The sequence below is a fragment of the Equus caballus genome, chromosome 15, assembly GCF_041296265.1.
Source record: "Equus caballus isolate H_3958 breed thoroughbred chromosome 15, TB-T2T, whole genome shotgun sequence".
Lineage (NCBI taxonomy): Eukaryota > Metazoa > Chordata > Mammalia > Perissodactyla > Equidae > Equus > Equus caballus.
The window spans coordinates 46,779,221-46,803,410 of NC_091698.1; the positions used below are offsets into that span (position 1 = coordinate 46,779,221).

At 48.7% G+C, this 24,190-nt stretch overlaps 1 long non-coding RNA gene across 1 annotated transcript in view; it reads right to left on the reverse strand.

Moving 5' to 3' along the window:
- Positions 1-1,394: 1,394 nt before the first annotated feature.
- Positions 1,395-24,190, reverse strand: part of LOC138917668 (uncharacterized) — a 56,875-nt gene continuing 34,079 nt past the window's right edge. The window contains exons 5-7 of the long non-coding RNA XR_011425983.1: positions 18,356-18,567; positions 16,639-16,685; positions 1,395-12,671 (exon numbers count right to left, since the gene is read on the reverse strand). This is a non-coding gene — a long non-coding RNA (uncharacterized lncRNA). The remainder of the gene's footprint in view (positions 12,672-16,638; positions 16,686-18,355; positions 18,568-24,190) is intronic.

A 24,190-nucleotide genomic window follows, 5' to 3' on the forward strand; every position in this document is an offset into this window, starting at 1 on the left:
CTTTCTGTTTCTTAAATAACTGCATTAGCTAAATCTAGAACAATGTCAACTAATAATGGTTATGGTGAGTGTCTTTGTCCTGCTACTGACTTTAACGTAAAAGTCTCTAATGTTTCATTTTTTTAATTACACTTTTTTTGGAGATAATTGTAGATTCGTACGCAGTTGTAAGTCACAAAGAGACCTCATGTATCCTTTACCCAGTTTCCCACAAAGTTATGTCTTGCAAAACTATCGTCACAACCAGAATATTAACATTGATTCAATTTAGCCATCTTATTCAGATTTCCCAGTTCTACTTGTACTTGTGTAGGTGTGTGCGTGTGTGTGTGTTTTAATTATGTGGAATTTCACCGTATGTGTAAATTCTTGTATCTGCTACCATAGTAAAGATACAGCACTGTTTCACCATCACAAGGATCCTTTGTATTGTTTGTTATAGCCAAACCTGCGTCCCACCTTCTAACTCCCACACCATGTCCCTGACTCCTGGCAACCACTAATCTGCTCTCCATTCCTATAATTTTGTCATTTCAAGAAAGTTATAGAAATGGAGTTATACAGTATGTAACATTTTCAGATTGGCTTTTGTCACCATAATTCTCTGACAATTCATCCAAGTTGTGTGTATCGATACTTGGTTCCTTTTTATTGCTGAGAAGTGTTCTATGGTATGAAAGTACCACAGCTGGTTTAACCGTTCACCCTTTGAAGGATATCTGGGTTGTTTCCAATTTCAGACCATTATGAATAAAGATGCTAATAATGTTGAACATCTTTTCATGTGCTTATCTGCCATCTGTATATTCTCCTTATGTGAAATATCAGTTCATGTCTTTTCCCAATTTTCCAAATGGATTTTTTTTACTGTTGAGTTCTTTACATATGCTAGATATTAGTCATTTTTGAATATGTGACTTGCAAATATTTTCTCCCAGTGCGTAGTTGTCTTATTCCCCTCACATGGGCCCTCACAGAGGAAAAACCTTTTAATTTTGATGAGGTCCAATTAACACTTTTGCAGGGTATGGAACATGATTTGGTCTCAAATTTAAGAACTCTTTGCCTAGCCCCAGATCCCAAGATCTTCTTCTATTTTTCCTAAAAGTTTTAAAGTTTTATGTTTTACAGTTAAATTCACGGTAAAGCATTTGACAAAATCCAACACCAGTTCATGATAAAAACTCTCAGCACACCAGGAATAGAGAAGAAATATTTCAACTTGATAAAGAGCATCTATAAAAACCCTAAAGCTAACATCATACTTAATGGTGAAAGACTAAATGCTTGTTTCCTAGGATCAAGAATGTCTGCCCTCACGGCTTTTGCGCAGTGCAGTACTGGAAGTCCTAGCCCCTGCAATAAGGCAAGAAAAAGGAAGAAAAGACATACCATTTAAAACTAAAACTGTCTTTATTTGCAGATGACATGATTGTCTATATAGAAAATCACATGGAATCTATAAAAAAACTATAATATGTGAGTTCACCAAGGTTACAGGATATAAAGTCAACACACAAAAATCAATTGCGTGTCTGTATACTAACAACGAACACATGGAAACTGAAATTAAAAACACAAAGCCATTTACAATCACTCCAAGGAAAATGAAATACTTTGGTATACATTTACCAAAACATGGACAGGGTCTGTATGTTCAAAATTACAAAATGCTGATGAAATAAATCAAAGAAAATCTAAATCAATGTAAAGACATAGTGTGTTCATGGATTAGATGACTCAACGTAATAAAGATGTCAGTTCTATTCAAATTGATTTATAGATTTAATGCAATTCCTATCAAAAACCCAGTAAGAAGTTTTGGAGACATAGACAAGCTTATTCTAGTTTGTGTGGAAGGCAGAGGCCGTAGCATAGCTAAAACAATCTTGAAAAAGAAGAATGAAGTGTGAGAACCACTCGCTCAGTTCTGGGCTACACATCTTCAAGTAATTCTTTTTAAAGAAAGAATGTGGATCGCAGGCTCTTACCCACAAAGCTAAAAGATGGAAACATTGTTACGCTTTCTTTTGGCAGTTACCATTGCAGATGGGAAGTCTGAAGTCATGCTAAATTGCGGATAATCTATTTTTTTTCACTTCTTGATTCTTCTATAATTTTTCTTACTAAATATAATTATTTCCATGATACATCTAGATGAGAGCTCTTTTTATTATCTTGCCTAAAATATAGTAAAACACTCTGGACACATACTTGGATTCCCTTCTGGCTTCTAAGAAGCATAAAGAAAAAATTTGTTTTGACTGATCCTTGCCTCTTCCAGTTGTCTTGGTTTTCCTCCCACAGCAACACCTATTATTCTTTGCTCATATCCTTGTACAAGTCATGGATCTTAATTCCAAGCAACCCAAACTAACTCTGGCTGTCTTAGTAGTGAAAGAATTTATTAAATAGATACTGGGAATCTTACAAAAATATCAAGAAGACGGAGACCTGGCTCAGAAAATGGGCAGCACAGTTAATAAGGCTCAGCAGCGGCCAGAATGCCAGCCAAGCTACATCACAGAACACATCCAATGAGGACTCTGGGGATGCTGCCACTGAACCCTGGGGGCTGCTCACTGCATTAGCACTCTAGCACTGGACCCTGCACTCTGCAGCTTGTACTGCGGCTTCTGCTGTCCTGGACCCAGTGCTGCCACCCTCAAAATGAATTCTTCTTGGTCCCTTCATCTTTGTGCTACAAGCTTCCTTTTCAAAATCCCAGATGCGTGTGCCTGACTGGCTGGCATAGGTCACATGCTGGTACCCTAGCAATCAGCCTGAGAAAATGGGATTCTGGCCTTTCAGATTCTGTGTGAGGCAGTTCTGCCACCAAGACACGTAACATGAGGAATTCCACAAGCATAGAAATGGAGTTCCACCAGGGCCCCATTTCTCTGTCTTCCATCTTCTCACTCATTATTTTATTTCTATATGCATTCATAATTTCTAGGAGAACTACTGAAGTTCATGTTCCACATCATGGTTCCAATTTTTGACAGTGTCACTTCTGCTTCTCACCTCCCTTGGTATGGATATTAATTTTTTTTTAAGTTTCTTTCCCATCCTTCCTTTGAGCCTGCAGTTTCAGGATGGGTTGACTACAAAGAGAGCTGTCAACAATTCCTCCTGAACTTATATCTGTATGTGCATGCACCCCCTCCATCAAGAGGTAGAGATTATTTCTCTCCCCTTCAATCTGGGCTGGTCGGGTGACATGGTTTAACCAATAGAATGCAGCAGAAGTGATATTATGGGACTTCCAATCCTCAGTCTTAAGAGGGTTAAGAGCTTCCACTTTCTAACTTTGGGGATCCAGCTGTCATAGAAAGAGACTCCAGCCACATGAGAAAGAGAAGCTCCCACAATTCTCTAGCCACCAGGTGTCACATGCATGAGATAAAGTCATCTTGAACATTCCACCTCCAGCCCACTTCCCAACTGAGTGCTACTACCTCATGGAGCAGACCCCACATCATGTGCAGCGGAAGAATTGCCTGACTGACCCTGCCCTAATTCTTCCCCACAGGACTGTGAGTAAATAAAATGGTGTGATTTAAGCCACTAAGTTTTAGGGTGGTTCATTTCATAGCAATAGGTAACTTGATGTGCTCCCACATCTTACCTAGTTCCCTTTCCACCTCACTTTGTCATCTTTGCATCTCATCTTGTTTCGTCTTAGTCTTCTCCTTGCTTAGGATTTTCTTTAGCTGTTCATAGTGGCCACATTTTTTTTGGCAACTTAGTCAGGGTTTCAAACAGTTTTCTAAAATTGAATTCTAGTTACTCTCTGCACGTCTGAGTCACCAAGATGAAGTTTCCTTTGTCAGGTTCTGCAGTTCATCTTTTTTACTAGATCAAGTTGAATGTTTTCCCTTTTAACTTATTTTCAAAATAAAATAGATATATCAAGATTCTGTCTTAGCAACAAATAACATATAGATATCCCTTGGTCCTCCCACTGTTCATTTGGAATCAGTTGAATTCCTTTCTTGTATCTAGAGCAAATGGCTTTTGAGGGCTCTAGATCCTATAGAGATCTCAAGTCAACTCTCAGGGTGTGGTTCCCAGGCTTTCTTTTACCATGGCGCTGCTGTGCTCTGGTGGAGTCTGGTCCCACCTCCACTATGTGGCTTCCCAGAACTTTGAAACTATGATTCCCAGCATGCCTGGCTGCCAGGTCTGTTAAGTCTCTGTCCTACCCACAGGCATGGGGCTACATGTAGGGGTGGTATACCTCTTTAAAGCAAAGCACCACCACTGAGGTCACCCTACAGTGCCCTGTTGTTTGGCAGCAATTTCGCTCTCCAAATGGATGTAGAAATGTTAGCAGGAAGGCAGGTTTCTGTTGCTTACAATTCTGTCAGTTGACTGCACCCAGCTAGATAGTTCTTCCATACCGTGGGTGCTATAGTCATCTGGGGGTTTAACTGGGCTGGAGCACCCAAGGTGGCCAACTCACATGGCTGGGGCCTTGACTGGTTACATTGGAAGACTGGGCTAAGCTGGGGTGCTAGGATGGTGGGGCCTCTCTCTCCATGTAGTCTCAGGGCTGCCTTTGCTATACTTCGCCTCTCTGCATGGCCTCTCCAGCAAGGTAGCTAGACTTCTTACATGGTGTCTCAGGGCTCTGAAAAGCGCAAAAGCAGCTTTTGAGCCTTCTTAAGGCTTAGTCTCAGAACTGTCACAGCATCACTTCTGCTATATTCTACTGGCTAAAGCTGTTACAAAGCCAACCCAGGTTTAAGGGGAAGAAAAACAACTGCACTTTTTGAGAGGACAATGACAAAACCTCAGTGAGCATCTTTAATGCACCACACTCACCCAGTTCCAGAATAGCAGCAGGCATTGTATAAAATAAGTGGGGCTCCCTCACTTATACTGTAAGGAGAATGGAGAGAAGAGAATGAAGGATTTTTTTCCAGTGGACAAACTGAATTAGTTAAAGAAAAGATCCACAGATTTGCTGGAGGTTCACAACTACAGACCTCTGAGCTACCTGACTACCTGTCTACAAGCCCCTCCTCCTTTCCTAGCTTTTGATTTGCTTTTTTGTCCTCACCTCTAAATATGAATGGATAATCAAGAATTGGCAGACAGCTGAGGGAAATTTCTCATGTGAAAGACAGAAACAAACAAAAGAGAACTCAGAAGAAACAGAGATGGTGAGAAAAACAATGGAAAGACTCAAAAAATATATAATTAATATTTTCAAGGAGATTAAAAATACTACTTCCATAAAATAAGAAGAGGATCTAGCAAAAAAGGATAATCAGACAGCAATAAAGAGCTCTCGAAAATTAAATATATAAGCCAAAAAAAATCAATAGGAAGAGTTGGAGGATAACGCTGAGAAAGACAAAGTAGAACAAAATGACAGGGACATGGACAATACAATGGATGATTCAAAAATTAAAGAACAAATGGAGGAGACGCAATTTCCAAATTCTAGGAGTTCCGGGGTGAAAAGAGAACACAGCACAAAAGCTATTACAGAAAGAAAGAGGGAAAGAAAAGGAAGAAAGAGAGAGAGAGAGAAGGAAGGAAGAAAAGAAAAGAAAAGAAAAAAGAAGGAAAAGAAAGACCACAAGAAATTTTCCCAGAATTGAAGATAATGGGTCTCCAGATTGAAATTTAATTTTTTTAAAAACCCATACCAAGACCCATCATCATGAAATTTTAGAATACAAGGGGTAAAGAAAAGACTCCAGAAGCTTTTTGAGAGGAAAGACAGCCCAAACAAAGGACTGAGAATGAGAATGGATCCGGGCTTTTCAACAACAAAACTGAAAGCTGGAAATTCTGAGGGAAAACTATTTTCAGCCCACAATTCTCCACCTGTATTCAATCTAGTTTGTGAGTGGAGTAAGGCATTGTCATAAATTTGGAATCTCCTAACATTTACCTCTGCTGTACTGTTTCTCAGGAAGCTATTAGAGGATGTGCACCACCAAAACAAGGGAGAAGAGCAAGAAAGAGGAAGACACGACATGGACTCAAAGCAACAAGGAATAAAGATAAGAGAAGGGCAAAGAGAAAGGGGCTGGATGAGGCTGTGCCGTGGCCATCGAGAGAGGCGAGTCCAGAGAGAGCAGGAGATCTCAGAGCACAAGAGACACAATTCTAGACAGGAGAAAATGAAAGTGGTGAATGATCTGGTAGGTTTGACCAATCAGAAAATTGTATTGAGAGGCATTTTACAGAGCTGCAGAAGGGTGTGAAATCATTTAGTCAGATGTTCAAAGGAAATGAAACAAATGAAAAACCGAGGCAATTATTAACTCCAGGAAAAACTAAAAGTTTTACAAGAATGGAGATATAATCAGACCATACCATTTCTGTCAACAATGAGCAAAATTTATAGCCATAATAATAATTAAAAAAAATAATAAAAATTCTTAAAACTATTTGAACTAAGAATTGAGATATAATGATATTAGGAGAAAAGGGGGTGCAGAAGAGAGTGTATAAGTGAGTTTTTATCTATCATAATAGAAAGTCAATAATGTCTGAAGTTAATGGACAAAGAGAAAGCAATGAGTTAATTTTAGTTAGAAATATGGATATAAACATAAAAGAAACACTAAAAAAGTTTTAAAAGTTTCCTTCTGGGGAGTAGGATGAGAGGGAGGTGATAGGTACAGTCTTAAGTGGTCTCACAGGACTTCCTACTACAGCGTCTGGATAACCTGCTCCTTACTCCGTACTCACTTTCCTTACCCAGCCAGGTGCCCCCTGTTACAACTCCTTTCAAGCCATTTCCGCTCTGTCACAAATCCCCTTGCTTATTAATCCACTCCCTCCCTGCCAGGCTCAAACACTGCCCAGAAAACCTTTACTCTTTACTCTCTGTTTGCACTTGTCTTTGAGACAAGCATGTTTGTTGTCTGCAAGTCCCAGAGGAAAATGCAAATGAAAAACTATAAAAAACTAAATATCTGGAACCAATAAGGTCAGAGGAAAGGTTTTCCAGCCCAAAGCTCAGAAAGCAAGTGGGCAGTCACATTTGTTTTAAGTTTCGAAAAGATTGTTAATCTAGCGTGGACAGCCATGTTTACCAGTTCCGCCTCCTTCCCAAATCCACACTTCAAGTCTCACCTCCTCCATGACACCTTCCTAATCTCTCAATCTGCAGGGACATCTCCTTTTCAGGACAGTAGCACCTTCAGATTTGACCAACTCCCAGTCCAGCAAATCTCTGGGTGTTTCTCCAGTCAGCCTTGGAAGAGAAAGTACCAAGCCACTATGTTTTCTCCACTCATTTAGATCACAGCAGTGGACAGTGAGGGCGTTTACAGGCCCCCAACAGGGGCTGAACTTGTTGAATTGCTTGATTCAACTCTCAGCACGTGTCCTTCTCTTCCCAGCTGAACCGTGAGCTGGCACAGAGGCCAGTGTCTGGCTCTTCATATCTGTGTTTTTAGTAGGTATCAATAAATGTGCATTGAATGAATGTATGAATGAATGAATTTAACAATTGCATATTCCACTGTTGGTACTTTCCTCACTAGGTGCTGTTAGCACAGTGAAGTTGGGTTAAATCACGCTAAAGCAGTGGTTCTCAAAGTGTGATTCCTGGGTTAGAGCATCGGCATCACCTGGGAACTTGTTAGAAATGCAGATTCTCAAGCCTCACCTGGGACCTCCTGAGTCAGAAACACTGGGGGCAGGGTTGGGCAATCTGTGATTTGGCAATTCCTCCGGCTGGTGATGCAAGGTCAAGTTTGAGAAGGACAGCACTAATGGTTCCTCTCATGCCTGAGGCTCTATCTTGCCTGCATTTTCTCACACAGAGACATCAGTGAGTGAGGTAAAGTAACCACAGCTGGACTAAGACAAGCAGAGGCTCAGTCCGGACTTTGCTGATGGAGGCCCCCACTGCCTAACAGCAGGACTTTAGGCAAACCATTTGTTCTAAAGAAATGTGATCTGATATTTTACAGTCCTCTTAAGAATCGCCTCAGGCAGGAACACTGGGCTTCAGGTACAGTAAAAGGCATCCAGGTCAGACAAGAAGAGAGCTACTGGACAAGAGAAACCAAAGGAAGACATAGAACATCACCGCTGAAATGCAAGGGATTGGCCAAGATAACTTCAGGGGGCATTGCCCATCACACCTAACCAGCAATGGTCAGATTCCTGTTCAGAAGCGCCTGGAGCTCTGAGCACCTCACCCCTCCCTCCTCACCACCCTTCCCTTCGTCCTCACCCTCCAGGACAGAGCCTGAGCCAGCTCTAGGGGCAGATTTATGGCTCACTGCCATGAATAATGCAGCAGCCCAGCTCTCCAGGCAGAAGCTTCTGGGTAGCCCGTAAATCATTGCAGACATTGTGCCAGCCTGCTTAATCAGCTGTCCCCAGGGCACCTCAGCAGAGGGAAGGAGGGCACCCTGGCCACATTCAGTACCCCATTAATAAGGCCCCAGGCTACAGTAGGCGATGAGGTTGTGCAGGTCGTGCATTCGTTGCATAAGGGCCTGGGCAGGAGGTGCAGACTTGGTGAGCAGTCCAGCCCAGCCGTCACCCACTGAGCCCTGCACTCGGGCTCAGGGCTGTGCTCTGGTGCCTTTTTCTGATTCGTTCAAGGGTGTGGTCTATGCTCACACATGCGGTGCTGGGCACACACCGGGGTTCCCACTTCCTTCTCTATTTCACAACACTGGCCCTGCCTCCTCCTGGAACCCCAGTCTCCCCAGAGGCTTTCCCTATCCCTTGCCTGCCCCCCATGACCCACCATTTCCAGGTGCAGATTTTCCATTGCTGTCTGCCCACATTCCCCATCTCTATGCTGTTAGGAATAGGGAGCCCAGAGCTGCCCCGTGCCCACACATAGCTGTGGTCTACCGGTGCACAGAGCTGTGGCATGACTTTCCCTGAGAGAGCCTGAGGCAGGGGCATTCCCAAGTCCCCTGATGGACAGATCAGGGCAGCCCCTTAATGTGAGTAATCAGTCAATAGATGACCCCCAACTAATAGCACTGTCTGAGTTTCCTTCAGTGTACATACATTCCAAACACTGTACATTTCCCACCAGAGCCCCTCAGGCCAGCCTGAAGCATAAGCTAGCAGAAAGACTCAAATTAAGGGATGATTCTCAACCCACTGGAACTCTGATTCATGAATCTACTAATAATTCTTATTCTCCACCGGAGAGGAGAATATTGCTCATAATAAAAGGGGATGTTTGGGGAGGGGTATGCACAGGGGAGCAGGCATCTGAAAATAGGGCTAGGAATTTTAGAAATGTACGAAGTTCTCGAACCATGTCTCCTGTCACATGACCCATTTGGTGTCTCCGGAAATCCCACATGGAAAATTGGACTGAAGCAGGGAGACACAGCTTCCCCAGGGAGGCGGGAAGGCTGGAAGTCGGCGGGCCGAGGCTCCCTGGGAATGGTGGTGCCCTTGCACTTGCGGTTTAACGAATGAGCCAGGTCACCCGCTCTGGGAAGAGACCCTGAGGCCCGTAGGTCATAGGGGCAGCCCGCCCCAGCCATAGCAGCCCATTTCCTGCCTTGGCCACTCTTCCTCCCCCAGCCACCCCTGATTCCAAGTGTTACATGACTCAGCACCCACAGCCACTGACCACTGAGTTTCTCGGCACCCTGGGGAGGCCTAGGCAACCAGAAGTGCCCAAGTTCACCAACACCCATAGGCTCCACATGAAACGATTCTCCTGTCGTGATGGAGAAAATGCAGCTCCTGCTCTTAGGGGGTGACTGTCCTGTGGCCACGCTGTTGGCCACCACAGCCAGGTACTCAGATATTCATTGCACAACCACAGCAGACCAGGACTCAATGGAGGAGCCAGGCCTATGGTCATTTCTCTAGCTATGCGTCAGATAGTCATGAAGTCATTCGACACATGCAGCTAGAGCCTTCTGTGTACAAACGTAAATAACAAGGACTACCCCTTGGAGGGCTTCACTGGGGCCCAGGCACTCTTCTGAGCACTCACATGTAAACCTGACAACAGCCCTTCATATCATCCTTATTTTACTGGAAACTGAGGCACAGAGAGGTTAAGTAATTTGCCCGAGGCCGCATAGCAAAGTGAAAGAACAGGTTTTAAATCCAGACCACCTGGTTCCAGAGCTCAAGTTCTGCATCACAGGCTACCCTACTCCTCCCCTACTGGATCTCCTCTCTTAAGAGCTCACCGTCTACAAGAGAGCCAGGCAAGGAACCAAATAATTGGGATACTGAGCAGCATGAGCTAGAAATGCTAACTCTGCAGGGCCCTGCTGCCCGAACTGGGTGTCAAAGTAGGATTTTGCCTTCTCCAAAAGGGAGTAGTCTGTGTAAAACCTCAGAGGAATAAGAGCTTGGCATTTCTGGGAAATGGCAAGACACTCTCGGTGGCTGCAGTCTACGAACAGGTGAGCTGTGAGGCTGGAGAGTCAGGCTGAGGCTGGAGTCTGCGGGGCCTACTGTGCCAGGCTGGGGCATGTGGGCTCTGTCTTGTGGGCAGTGAGGAGCCACTAAAGGCTTCAAAAAAGGCAGTGACATAACCCCCATCCATAGAGAAGCCCTGGCATGGGGTGGGGGTCATCTGTGGCTAGTCTGTGGCTGAGGACTTAGTGGCCGGCTCCCCCGGGGCTTGGCCTGACCTCTGCCTGCCCTGGGCCTGGGGCGGGGCCGGGGGAGCCGGCCGGCTGTCTCCAGATGATTAAGGAACTGGCAGCAGCTCCTTGGACCAGGGAGGCTCCAGCCAGCAAAGCACAGTCTTCCCTCTTTCCCTTTTGGCACCGGGCGGGCCTATTGATGTTTATCAGCCCATGTTTATTATTCTTAACGCTGTTCAGGATGTTCCTCCCGGCTGGGGAGGGTGAGGCTGGCCAGCGGGGAGAGCATGGGGCCGAGACCTTGGCCTCGCTGCCACCCAGGGTGTGTGTCAGAGCTGGAAGGCTCTCAGCTCAGCTGCCTCATTGACAGATAAAGAAGTTGAGGCCAGAGATGGGGAGAGATTTGCCCAAGATCCCAAGGAAATTCGATGCAGAAGATTATCTGTAAAGAGAACTGAGCCTGGGTTCAGCTGTCTTGGTTCCTCCAGCCTCCAGCTCAGGGCTTAGTGTTTTGTTCAACAAACACTTGTCATGTGCCGATTACGTGAGTGGGCTCTGGAAGACTGAGGAGAAGTCATCCAGGGAGTGAAGGCTGAGATGGGGTTAGGAAGGGGGCAGTAAGGGTGCTCTGAGCGGAGAGAACATCCTGGGCAAGAACCTGGAGTACACAGATGATTCCGGAGCTGGACATGCCTAGAACACCGGGTCACAGTGGGCCAAGGATGGCCAAGGCAGAAAACGCTGCTGAGGAAGCCAACAGTGTTGACTTCTCTCCAGCCAGAGAGCTCCCTGAGAGGTTTCCTGGGTGTGGACAGAAAAAACACGCTGCCTTATTCCTCCAGAAATGCTCCAGCTCATCCCTGCTGCCTCCAATCCCACCATTAGAACAGCATCTCTCAGACTCTCACTCCTCCACAAATGCAATTGGTCCTGATTGGGATAGGGAGGAAAGACGGGATGCAATTCCATCTGCTCCCTGGGAGACTTCGTGTCTCTCTCCGGAGAATGGGTTTAATGTGGCAGGGGCAGCAACTTGGGATAAGAGCTGGATCACAAGGGCCATGGTGGGGAAGTCTGTTTGTAGGGAGCTAATGTCCCTGCAAACCTAAGTCAGGCAAGGCTGAGGGCTCCAGCCCAGGGACTCAGCCTGAATGGCCCCTCTATCCTGAATCTGACTCCCTTTCCCCTCCCACCCACCGGAGGGCTCCCTGAACCTAGCGTGGCACTACTCCAGCCCCAGCACTAATCAGGGTCCCAGAAAGAGAGGGCAACCTCCTGGCCTCTGTCCCTCCCCTCCTCCCAGGCTCTCAGTCTCTGCCCTGAAACTTCTGAGTTTACTCCCCTCCAGAGAGCCCTCTCCAAGTAGCTTTGCTGACTCTGAGAACACTTAAGTGGTGAGGACTCAAGCCTCAAGCCCAGGGATCACATGTGTTTATTCACACTTGTTTCTCTTGTTTGTGGCCTGGGGCTGGGTGCATTCTCCCTGGTGAGCGAGTGCCCAGTGGCCCCACTAAGATGGATACACCTACAGTAACTCCACACCAGGCTTTTCTCATCCCATTCTGAGCCTGCCAGAAACTGAGACAGGATCAGGAAGGCACTTGATGAATTTCTGCCTTGAATCAGTCCCAAGAAGCTGATTGTAAGCTCTGGGGTTCTGAGACCCAAGTCCATCATCCTTAAGGCTGAGGTCTCATTGTCCCCCCAGTAGACCCTGACACCAGGTACTTGATGGGAGGCAGAGGAGAAAGGACGAACAAAACTGGAAACCAGCAAAGCAGCCAAGGAATGTGGTGAGGGCCCAGGAGGCTGTGGAGGCACCCACTGGATGAGAGGGAGCTGGACCAGCCCAGAGCTCTCAGGACATGCGGCAGAGGGCAGTGGCAAGATGCAATTGTTGAGTCAACTGCCCAGGGCAGAGTGGTCACCAATGAGTCCTGAGGTTCCAGGGCTGCCTCTCCCAGCAGCCCTGGGAAGTGTGAATAAAACCCTTGTCTCCACAGGCCTCATCCGTGTGGTGAAGGTGTTGGTAGGTCCAGAGAATTCCTATGAGGCTTCCCAGGTCTGACAGTTGGGATTCCATTTTGTTTCAATGCTCACACTCTGTAATTGCAGTGTACACAGAAACACAATGAGGAATGCATTTGCCAGCCTCAATAACTCAAAACCAGGGCTCTGGAAACCCACACTAATAAATATACACGGAACCTCAGGCTGTGTCTGAAATGCCCAGCATTGGTCAGGGTGGACGAGTGAAGGCTCCCTAACAGATCAAACAGCCAACCCACGCGTGGAGCTTCCGTTAGTCATCTGTGCTCAAGGCCGGTTGTTAGTTATAGGCCATCGGCTTTGGAGGTCAGAAGAAGGCAATGAAAGTAGGGCACAGTTCAGAGTGGGGAAGCAGACTCGGCATGCATTCCTGTGTGTGCCAAGGGCTGTCATAAAGGAAGGATTGATTCATCACTCCATTCATCTCTTCAACCATTCATCATTCACTCCTTGAGTTCTCCCTGGCCACAGTTGTGTGCCAAAGGCTGTGCAGCTAGGGAGGATTAGGTGAGTAAGGCAGTCCCCGCCCAGAGGAGTGCACAGCCAGGCTGGGGACCTGGATGGGTAGTAGCAGTTAAGGGCCACCAAGGCTTCAGGAGGCTGAGGCTGGTGTCTGCACAGCTGAAGTGGCTCTGAGGAAGCAGCATGCAGAAGGAGGGATGAGCCCTGGGCCTTGGTGAGTGAACAAGTGTCAGGCAGGTGAACAAGAGAGGAGTCAAGCAGCCTCAATGGCGGGCCACCACCAGGCCTGCATCCCAGGGGGCCTGGGAGCCACACTGAAGGGAATGGACTTCAGCCAGAAGGTAGTGGAACGCCACGGAAGAGTTGGAAATGCAACTTGCTCAGGCCTGTGCCACCAGGTGAGGGACGGCGGCGCCCTGAGCAGATGCAGGGAGGAGCAAAGAGATGTTAGAGAGAGCTTGCACAGGCCTTGGTGACTGCTGCAGGGAGAGGGGAAAGCGGAGTATCATCCTGGAGACACAGTTTTCTGGTCGGAGCAACTAGGGAGGTGGTGATGAACACACAGAATGGATTTAGGGGAAGATGACAAGCTCAGCTTTCCCTGAATCACACATGGCTGTGTTTTCTTCGCACATAAAAGGTTTCATGAACAGTGTGTAAATGATTTATTGTACCTCCCTGTCCACATCTATTATCCTTAGATTCCTAGTCCTATAGACCCAGAGACAGAGAGAGGCACGGAGACAGGGAGAAAGACCCAGAAAGAGTGATCTAGAGAGGTGTGACTCTTTCCTTCTCTTTCCTTTCATCTTTAGACCATCCTCTCACAAGCGTGAGCCAGCTCTGGGAGCCTGGAGAGAACCTCGTCTACTCTCCCACCTCATCTGACAGCGGCCCTGGAAGGCTCAAGAAACGGAGGCCCCAGGAGGGGCCTTAACTTGCCAGAGGTCACGCTTCCAGGCAGTGAATGTTTCCTGATGCTCACAGTGCGGTGACCACCAAGGCACACTGCTATGACTCCCTTCGTGGCCGTCAGAATTGTCAGGACTCCAAGGGAGTGCCCAGCAAGGCCTGGGACACAGCAAGGTCTTGTCTTGGTGCGTGGAACTGGGTGGCCGGGGGATGCCTCTGGTGGATGCATCAGGGGTCTCTACCCCAGAGGAAAGGTTGAGAATATGAAAAAAATGTCAGGTCTGAATTCCTGTGGACGTGCCTCCTGACCTTCTCTAACATGGTGTGGTTTGAGTTTTCCGGAAACCAAGCCCCCCAACTAATGATTCCACTCTCTTTTCTAATAAATACGTGGCCCTGGGCCCGACTCCCTTCTCTGCTTTGTCATGAGGGACCCATTATTTATGACTTGGAGATGAGTCACGGGCCTTGGCAAGGAGCTCACGGCTCTGGGCTCAGTGTATTTTTCCACTCAGTAGCAACCGAAGGAGGAGGCTTATAAATTCTCCTGTTGCAACGACTGTGTAGGTATCTTCACAGGGATGATTCTCTTGGCTCAGCCATAAATCTTCTCCCTGTTGGACATTCCTGGTGGTCTCTGGCTGCTGCCTGAGAGAGCAGGTGGGGGCTCTTATGAACTCTGGACCCAGCACCGCCCCCCCCAACTCTCAGGCCACACAAACAACTGTGTGCCCCACTAAACTGCCACGTATTCTGTGGGGATTTTTCCAAGGCATCTTAGGGCACAGTGAGTTAAGGGGGATAAAGGGGTCAGAGAAGACAAGGATGGAGCTTGGGGGAAACAGACAACAGGATGCAGGGGCTTCCGGGGCTCCCATGACCCCCAGAACCGGGTCTGCATTCCTTGGCAGGGCACTCCTGACTCTGTGCTTGGGCTGCCCCTCACCTATTCCACCACTGCCCTGGACAGCCTGCATTCACTCCCAGCCTCCCTGCTTTGTCCAGCTCTTCTGCCTCCCTCCAATCCCCCCACTCTCAGAGCCCCTACTCGAGCACCATGCTGTTAGTGATCAGACCATGTTGTGGAGACGTCTTACTTCCTATTCACTTGTCTTATTTGCCCAACTAGATTTTGAGCTCCTGAGCAGGAGGCCTCATGTCACTTTTCATCACTTACATGATGACCAGGCACTTGATTTGAGGGACAGTTGGGAAAGGTGTCAAGAACTATACAAGGAGCTGAGATTTCTACCCTAGTTGCAAGCTAGCAAGCTTGCCTGCCACTGTTTCATGGATGCTGGCAGAAGACATGAGACTCCTGGGTCAGAGACAAAGGATAGTTTATTACTCACAGTAATAGCCATATCCAGAGCATTGGCATTTGCACCAGTTCCAGGAACCCTAATTCCTACACAGTGAGGCAAATAGGGTCAAGTGATGCCGGCACAAGCCATGGATTGCAGTACAGGAGAGGATCTCTGAGCTTAGGGAGCCTGAATCTTTTATAATAGGCAGTAAGCATGCCTAAACTTTGACCCAGAGGAAGATATTCTCTTTATTGTACTCGACAGCAAACAAAGTTGCTCTCTGCTCCAGAGGGAGACACCTTCTTTGCCTTCCTAGACTGTTAACCATACAAATAACCTTGAAAAGGCAGTTGGGAACAAAGAGAGCCCATGCCTATGCTGGCAAGGTGTGTGGAAACATGAAAGACCCATGGAGCATTGTCTCCCAACAGGAGGCTCAATCAATTTTTTTTTTTTATGATTGGCACCTGAGCTAACCACTGTTGCCAATCTTTTTTTTTTTTTTTTCCTGCTTTATCTCCCCAAATCCCCCCAGTACACAGTTGTACATCTTAGTTGCAGGTCCTTCTAGTTGTGGCATGTGGGACTCCGCCTCAACATGGCCTGACGAGCAGTGCCATGTCCGCGCCGGGGATCCGAACCGGTGAAACCCTGGGCTGCTGCAGCAGAGCATGCGAATTTAACCACTCAGCCACAGGGCTGGGCCCTCAGTCAACTTTTTATTCCTCTCATAATGACCATCTCTGGCATTGTCTGAACATCCTGTCAGAGAGCACCAGCTCAGTGATCCCCAACTCTGAATCGCACATTAGAATGTCAGTGAGGCTGAAGGCAAGAGTAGCGGATGCACCTCATTTGTAAAATCAAATTGCAGCTCATTCTCTTGGTGCCCTGCCCTAGTCTTCAGCAGTCGCCTCTGCAGACTGAAGACTGCCTGCTGCACACACTCTACCTGTGCACAGACAGCCCAGAGGTGCTGGAGGCAGTCTTCAGCCAAAGAAAGATGGAGAGGTGGTGGACAGACACCCAGCTTCCTTCCCCTTGCCTGGAACAAGTCTGTCTCCTGAGTCCCCAATGAGATTGAGCCCTGATGCCCTCGCTGATAGTTATTAAGATATAGCACTCCCTTGGCTTCTTCCCTTCCCTTTCTCATTTCTGTACTCCCCCAGTGCTTTCTAGAGTTCACTTCCCTAATTGCACTCAAATCCTTGTCTCAGGACTGTTTCTAGGGTATCTCACCCCAAGACCTACCCCACCCCTTAATTAACATCATAATATGCTATGTTTGAAAAATGAAACATATCGTCCTCACAATACAAGGTATAGAAAGTAGAGCTTACCACACTCTGTTTGACTCGTGGAGGCATGCGCAAGATACCGAAGATACCTTCCAAGAGAAGAGCAGACCGATGGAGGGCAGGAAGGGAAATGTGGGATTAAAGAGGCCAAGGTTGCCCAGTCTAGACCCTGTGCCTGCTCCTGAGACCACAGCAACTGAAATTATCTCAGCCAATACAAAAAGGAGACATGTAAGACTGTTGGCCAAGGGAGAATTTGCGTGCAGTCCTTCTGTGGAGCTCTCCCCTTCTGACCCAACTCCAAGTCCACCCCTTCTCAGTGCAGACTCTTCCCTTACAGGAATCTCAATCACACACAGGTGAGAGTATCTGAGAATCACTGTGAAGGCGATCACTGGGGCACTGACTTGACAACAAGCCTCAAAGCCTTGAGCTGAAGTGAGGGATACCCAAGAAGGGGAATGGGGTGGGAGTTGAGGGCATCAGAACTACTTGAGGAGCTTGTGCAAACTCCACAACTAATGGTTTAGAGACATTCCAAGAGTAGGCCGAATGCCTCCATTTCAGCTGCCTCCCACATAATTTACGTTCTGCCCAGGGCCACTCTGCCAGGCTTCCTCCTCAGAGCGTAATATTGGAAAATCTCCCCTCTAAGCCTTTAAGAAGAAAATGAAAGAGTGTCAGGAAACCACTAGCATTAATTAGCATTTATCATTCTTGCTCATTACCATTATTATCCCTTGAATTAGAACTGCTCTTTATACTTTTCAAAGTTTTATCACGTTGACCATACGTCATTTGAGCCTCTTCCTTTCCCTCCCTGCATAAGATAATTAAGAAAATAATATTATTCTCAGTTTACAGGTAATGAAACTTTGGCTTAGAAAAGGAAACGACAGAAATGCTCTCATTCTACAGATGAGGAAACTGAGGCTCAGAGAGGGTGGCTCTCCCAAGGTCACACAGCATGGTAGCATCACAGAGGGTAAGAGGAGCATCTTGTTATGTAATGCTAGTAGTAGCTATCACCAGTTGGATGCTTACAGTCCTGGATGCTGAGTACATTCAGCGGATGATCTTGTTAATCCTCACGACAACCCTTCCAGCTAGGTGCTATTCGGATCTGCATTTAATGGATGAGGACATCTAGACTCAGTGTGGTTAGTGTTCCGCCCCCAGGAGGGAAGCAGCATCTGTGAGTGATCCTGGCTGGGTGGGCATGGATGTGTGTGGAGCTAGGCTCTCTCCAAGCATGAGCTCAGTCACACCTGACAGCCAGATGTCTAGGCCGGTGACATCAGGGCTTAGGGCAAGGGGCTGGGGGACAGCCAAGCTCTGGTTGGTAGCTCCCACCCACCCAGACAGCTCCCCAGGTGCTGGGCCACATGGGAGCCAGACTGAAAGAGTGTGTCTGTTCCTTCTGGCTGAGGATGCCCTGCTGATAGGCCTGCGGCTGGTCTTCGTACACCAAAAACAGCCCAGCTTTCATGGGTCCCTGACTGGAGTGGGCCCTTGGAGAGTGTACGACTTAATCCCTGCTGCTTTGATTTCAGTGCAGGCAGTGCTGACAGAAAGGGCTCCAGGGACTGCCCATCCCAGTGCCTCCCTTGCCCCCATCAAAGTCCCCTCTGTTCAGCCACAACCATTGGGCCATCCCCTTCTTCTACGGCTCTGCTCCACTGTCTCTTCCCAGAGATACATCCCACTCCCCTCCCAGGCCTGGCCCACAGCTCAGAACATACACCCAGACTGAACTCACCACTTTGTTTCAGGAGCAATTTGGTGTGAGTGCTAGGCAAAGTCTTGGGTCATTGACAGGGCTGTAGTGTCCTTTTCCCCAAGTCCTGACACTTGCCCTCCAGCAGCGGCCCTTGAAGCGTCCTCAGGATCCAGATGTTTGGTATCCTACAGCCTGGCTGACGTTCAGCCCCTCTGCGGCGGCATTAATGGGCCATGTAGGCATGAGGCCTTCTGCTGGGGAAGATGGAGGTCAGTTTACTTTACTCAATTATAAACAAAAGCAGTAATTAGCCTGGGTGAGGGAGGGAAGGGAAGAGGAATAAATCAGGTCCAGGCTGAAGAAACACCTGTGGAAAGGACTCTTCAGCCCAGGGGAACAGCGGCTGCAGTAAACAAACCACGAGCAACCTTGGCTCACAGACTATTAATCTGCAAATTGTTGGTGGGTTTACACAGACTAAAATGGGAAGAAAGCCATGGTCAGGCAGTAGCCCAATCACCCTGTGTGGGAGCATTTAGTCCCTGAATTAGCAATGATGGACCAGCCCTGGGGGCTGGTGGGGACTGTGCCATAAGGGGGGCACCCAATGGGGGTTGCACCCTGTACAGACTCGGAGGAGGATGGGGGAGGTGCCAGATTTGCACTCAGATAGCTGCAGAACCAAACAGGTATATGGATTAGTTAGGACTCTTGGTTGCAACTTGAGCCAGATTAGGAAAAAAGATGGATATTATTCACTCAGAGAATCCAACCAAGTCACGGCAAGAGCAAGGATGCAATTGGGCTTCAGGAAACTTCAGGAAGCGCCTCCAGGTCTCCCTCTCTCTATCTCTAGCTCACATTCATGCCTCCATGTGTTAGCTTCCTTCTCTTACCGCACAATGGTTGTCTTCACACAAAAGAAACATGGCCTCCAATACCTTCCAAGTTTTATATCACACTACTGCTACCACATTCTCTTTCTCAGTTTTTGTTTTAAAAACATATCAGGGAGTGACTCTGAGCGGCTTGGATCGAGTAAGGTGGTTGGCCTAGAACCAATGAACTAGAGCCAAAAAGGTAAGGAGCCATAGTTGACATGGGAAAGTCCCAACTGTGTCCCAACTGTGACCATAAAGGCGGGGTTGCCAAAGCCCAGGGCAGTCCCCTCTCTTCTGTCACGTGGGTGGTGGGGACAGCAGAGAAAGGAGAGCACTCCAGATGGAAGGAGGCGTGCTGGATGTTAATACCACAGCTGGACGCTGCACTCTCTCTCGAGTCACAGTGAAGAGCTACACGGCAGTGTGAGCAGCAGGAGCACAGAGCAAAGGACACGTGACTGAGGCGGGCAGATAAAGGAGGTGGCATGAAAGTGAGTTTTGAAGGATGAGTAAGTGTTCAACAGGTGAAGAAGGGCAAAAGGCACTCCAGGCTGAGAGAAGCAAATGAGAAAAGATGCAGGAGCCTAAGACTATGTGGGTATGACAAGAAATGGCACGTCTGGGTGATGGAGTAGGAGTTGAGCCTGAAAAACCTGATGGTCCCCCATGCAGGGCCTTGAACACCTTGGAAAAGGGCTTAGACTTTATTATATAGTCAACAAAGAGCCACTGATATTTTTTGAGCCAGGATGGTGTGTTTATTCATTCATTCAACAAACACTTCCTGGATGCTTCTTATTTTCCAGGCCTGGTGCCTGATGCTGGGGAGAGGGAGATGGAAAGTACGTGGTCCTGCCCTTAGAGAGCTCCTGAGCCAGTAAGAGAGAAGGGCAGAAATGGCTCCTTACAGTTCTGGCTCTGGGACAGACAGATGCTGTGTCATAAAGGCCAGGAGCTAGAGTTATGTCTCAACCCCCTCAAAAGGCACGAGAGTGGGTGAGAAGGGGCTTCTCAGAGGGGTGGACACTTACGCCAAGTCCTGAGGGTTGAGCAGGTATCTGCCGCATGGCTGAGCAGATGGAGAGAACAGGCTGGGTGGGAAACCTAGGCTGACGAACATGTGTACTTCCCAGAGCTCACAAAGTCATTTGGGACGGCAGTGCAGGACTAGGAAGAGGAGGGCGTGGGCTGGAAGGAGTAGCAGCAGCCAGCTGGAGTGTGCACTATGGGCAGTGTGTGGAGCCACGGAAGTTGTAGGGGCAGGGATGCACATTTTAGAGAGAGTCTGGCTGCACTGCAGACCTAGCAAGGAAGGGACAAACAGGAGGCATGGGGACAGCTAGCAGGCATCTGCAAGGCTGGTAGAGAAGTGAAGAGAGCTGGACTGAGGCAGGGAGCTGGAGAGGAAGGGGTGGCTTTGAGGGAGTCTGAGGGATGGGTCACACAGGGACAGTGGAGAGAGGCCTGGGGGAGGAGGGTGGTGCCACAACACGGGAGAGAGGGCTTCGTGGGGGAACGGAGGTCTGGGGAGAAAATAATAAGTTAGGACTGGGGGCACACTGATTTCGAGGTGCTAGTAGGACCTCCAAAAGGAATTACCCAGCTGTGAGGTAGAAACGTGGGTGCAGAGTCAGGAGGTGCATTGGTGATAAAGATATAGACTGGGGGTCCCTTACCTCAGGAAAGCAGGTTTGAATCCAGGGGGTGCTGTAAGTTCCCATGGAGAACACAGAGAGAGAGAAGAAGGTAGGCCTGGACAGGGAGCACCAACACTTAAAGGGCAGACAGACGAAAACTGCCCCTGAAAAATACTAACAAGGAACCCTCAGAGGTAGTCGTCCCCCAACATCTGTTCTGCCTCCTCACAGAGCAGTGGAATTTCTGCCTGGTTGGAAATCACAGTCCCCAGCGAGGTGAGGCCACGTGCTATGTTCTGGCCAGTGGGGTGTGAGCAGAAGTGACACTGTAGCTTCTGAGTCCTGCCTCTAAAGAAAGCTGCACGGCTTCCCCTTCCTTGTCTCCCCTTTCCCACTGGCGACAGGATCTGAAGCCTCTGTCCAGGACTAAGACGTGGAAGTGCCACGTGGAAGATGGCAGAACAAACAGGAGATGGGTCCTGACACCATCAAACAGTCACACCAGCCTTTTCCTTGAGAGAGAAATGAATTTCTGTCTTTCTTAAGCCCCTGTATTTTGGGGTCCTTGGGCTCGGAGGGTAGCAGAGAGGTCAAAGAGGAGAGCAGTCAGCGTACTCGGCTACCGCAGAGGTCAAAGGAGAGAGACCAGAGAAGGACTTGGCAATGAGGTCACTGGTGACCACAGCGAGCACAAACTCAGTGGGGTGGAGGGGCTGAGTGTGAGAGGACAGGCTGAGCTGTGAAGGGCAGGTTGACTAGAGAAGCAGGTGTAGACAGCCACTGCAAGAAGAAAGGCTGAGGGTGAGAACCAAGGGATGGGCTGTGGGCCGGTCACCGGCAGCATGGAGACAACGGTAAGAGACCCTGTGGTGCTAGGAGATGAGGGGCAGTGAGAGAAAGGGTGTAGGGAAGCCCCTTAGTTGTGGAAATGCTCTCAAGAAAAAATAAGTCCTGGGCTAGAGCACGGTGGCTGGATTAACCAGGCAGGCTAGATACGAGAGGTCAATGGGTAGGGACACCCCAGTGCACGGGACCCACAAAACACCCCAAGATCCTGAGGGAGACCAGGAGAAAGGAGAGAACTGCCAGGGCAATGCGGGGTGGGAGAATCCTGGTTGCTTGCGGCTGGGCAGGAGGGAGGTTTGGACAAGGCTGGAGTCCAGTGTTTCATGATGGGTATGGGAAGGAGAAGGGTAAGAAAAGCTCCCGCAAAGGGCCATTGTCAGCACATGCAGGCTGATCCGAGGTCTACCCACACCTACTTCTCTCAGGTCGCAGCCTTCATGGAGCCATCAGTATCCAGTGCTGGGGACACTGGCTCTATCCGAGCTGACGTCTGCTGAGCAAGCAGGGCCAAGGGCTCAGGGGCAGATTGGGGACCTGATGCAGAAGAGAAAGTTAGGCCAAGAGGAAGAAGAAGGAGGGATCTATCTCTTGGTCTTGGGCTTTCCATCTCTGGAACAGGAAGACTGGGACTGGAAAGGTCTGGGTCAGGAGGAGGTGCCGAGTAGACGACCGGGGACATGCCGGGCCTGAGGTTCCCCTGGAGAGTAGCCGGGAGACAGAGGGTCGCAGACTCTGGTTCTCACGTCGCCAGGGCTGAGGGGAGCATGGCTGGAATGCACCACAAGCCAGTGTCCATCCCCCGGGGCAGCCAGTGGGGAATCTCCAGCCCTGAAGTCATCGCCACCAGAGGAGCCTGGACCCTGCCATGGAAAAAGGGTCCCGCAGGGGCGCCCGGCGCCGGCCGGCAAGGATGAGCTCATAGCTGCTTGTCGCCTCGTCTCCTCTTTTCCAGGCATCTCAGATTTCGGGATGTTGGGAGTATCTAACAGGAGCAGAGGACAAGAAGGGGGCTGGGCTACAGACCCAAGGTGGGATGTTGGGGGCCAGCAGTGCTCCCCTCTGCCAGAGCTCGGCTCCTGCCTTCCTTGCTTCATCATAGGCCAGATCCAGGGGGTATATCTCCCCTCCTCACTTCCCTATTAAGGCATCAAAGGAGCCCTAAGGACAAGACACCTAAGAAAACGCACCTGTGTGATCTGGAGGGGAGACTGCATCTCTGTCCTCTTTCACCAGCCCAGACAACTTATCGCATATTTTTTTTGGAAATGAGGATCCTGGACCCAAAAGGAATAGGAGACGGAGGAGAGGGGGTTGTCAGGGTGACAGGAGCCTGGCGGGGCTGGAGGCATCATGGGGGGAGACAAGGAGCTGCCACACGACACAAGACACAACACTGTGCTGAGAGTCACAGCATATGGCCTCAGCTCCTGCTCCACCACTTCACAGCTGTGTGACTCTGGGGAAGCCACTTTCTGTCTCAGGGCCTCTGCTTCCCATCTGTGAAATGGCAATGCCACCTGACCATAGAGGGTTTTGAGGATCAATTGAAAGCACAGAACTAGGCTTTGAAACTTTACAGTTCTTTGCACCCAAGGGGAACACATTATTGATGCAAGTAAAGTGTACTTTCTTTTATGATTGCTGCACTGTACAACCCCAGGGGGCACTATTCACTCTGTAGCCTGTAAGTATGGCACCCCTTGTGATGTGATCGGTGCTCTGGGGAGTGATGCAGACCTGCAGACCCGACACTATGGCTGGGATAATGGCTGTCCAGAAGATTGCCTGCATGGGGAGTGGGGCTATTTGGGTCATTTGACCTTTGGGTAGCTCTCTGGGAGCCATGTCCCTGTAGGAGAATAATCCTGCTTAGGACACTGTAGTCTAAATGAGGTCATGCTGCTTCCCAAAGTGGGGTTGCAGGAGGAAACCGGCCCATTGCATCTCATGAAGTTGAGATCAGACAGACTGAAGTTAATGAGACAGTCAACGAGACTGCAGAAGAGACAGGGACACCCTGGCTAAGTCTGGCGCCCAGGAGACTGGGTCAGACATCCCTAGAGGACTACCCAGAACCCCTGTGAGTTTATCAACTATAAGCCTGGATCTCCTGTCTGTACAGAGGTCAAGCACAGATATTATAGGCCAGAAGTGGCCTTGGAGGTTGAACACTCAGGCCTGACCCCTCTCCAGGTCATTGTCTCCTCTGTGGGAGCCTGAGGGACAGGGGCCTCTATTCTCAGAGGTGGCCAATCCACAGCTGGACAGCCCTCCTGGGCATCCAGAACTGGAGCGTCATGGTGGTTAAGTGTCTTTTCACCTGTAGGAAGAATTTTCCAAGGGAGGAGAGGGAAGAAAATGAGCCACCAGTTATTGAGTCCTTGATCTGTGCTGAGACCTGTACCTGCTATGTGTCCAACATACAGCAGGTGCTCAATAAGTCAAGTGCAGTGGGAATAGATGAATGGATGGACAACACGGGGAAAAACCCCAGGTCATTTCACCCCCTC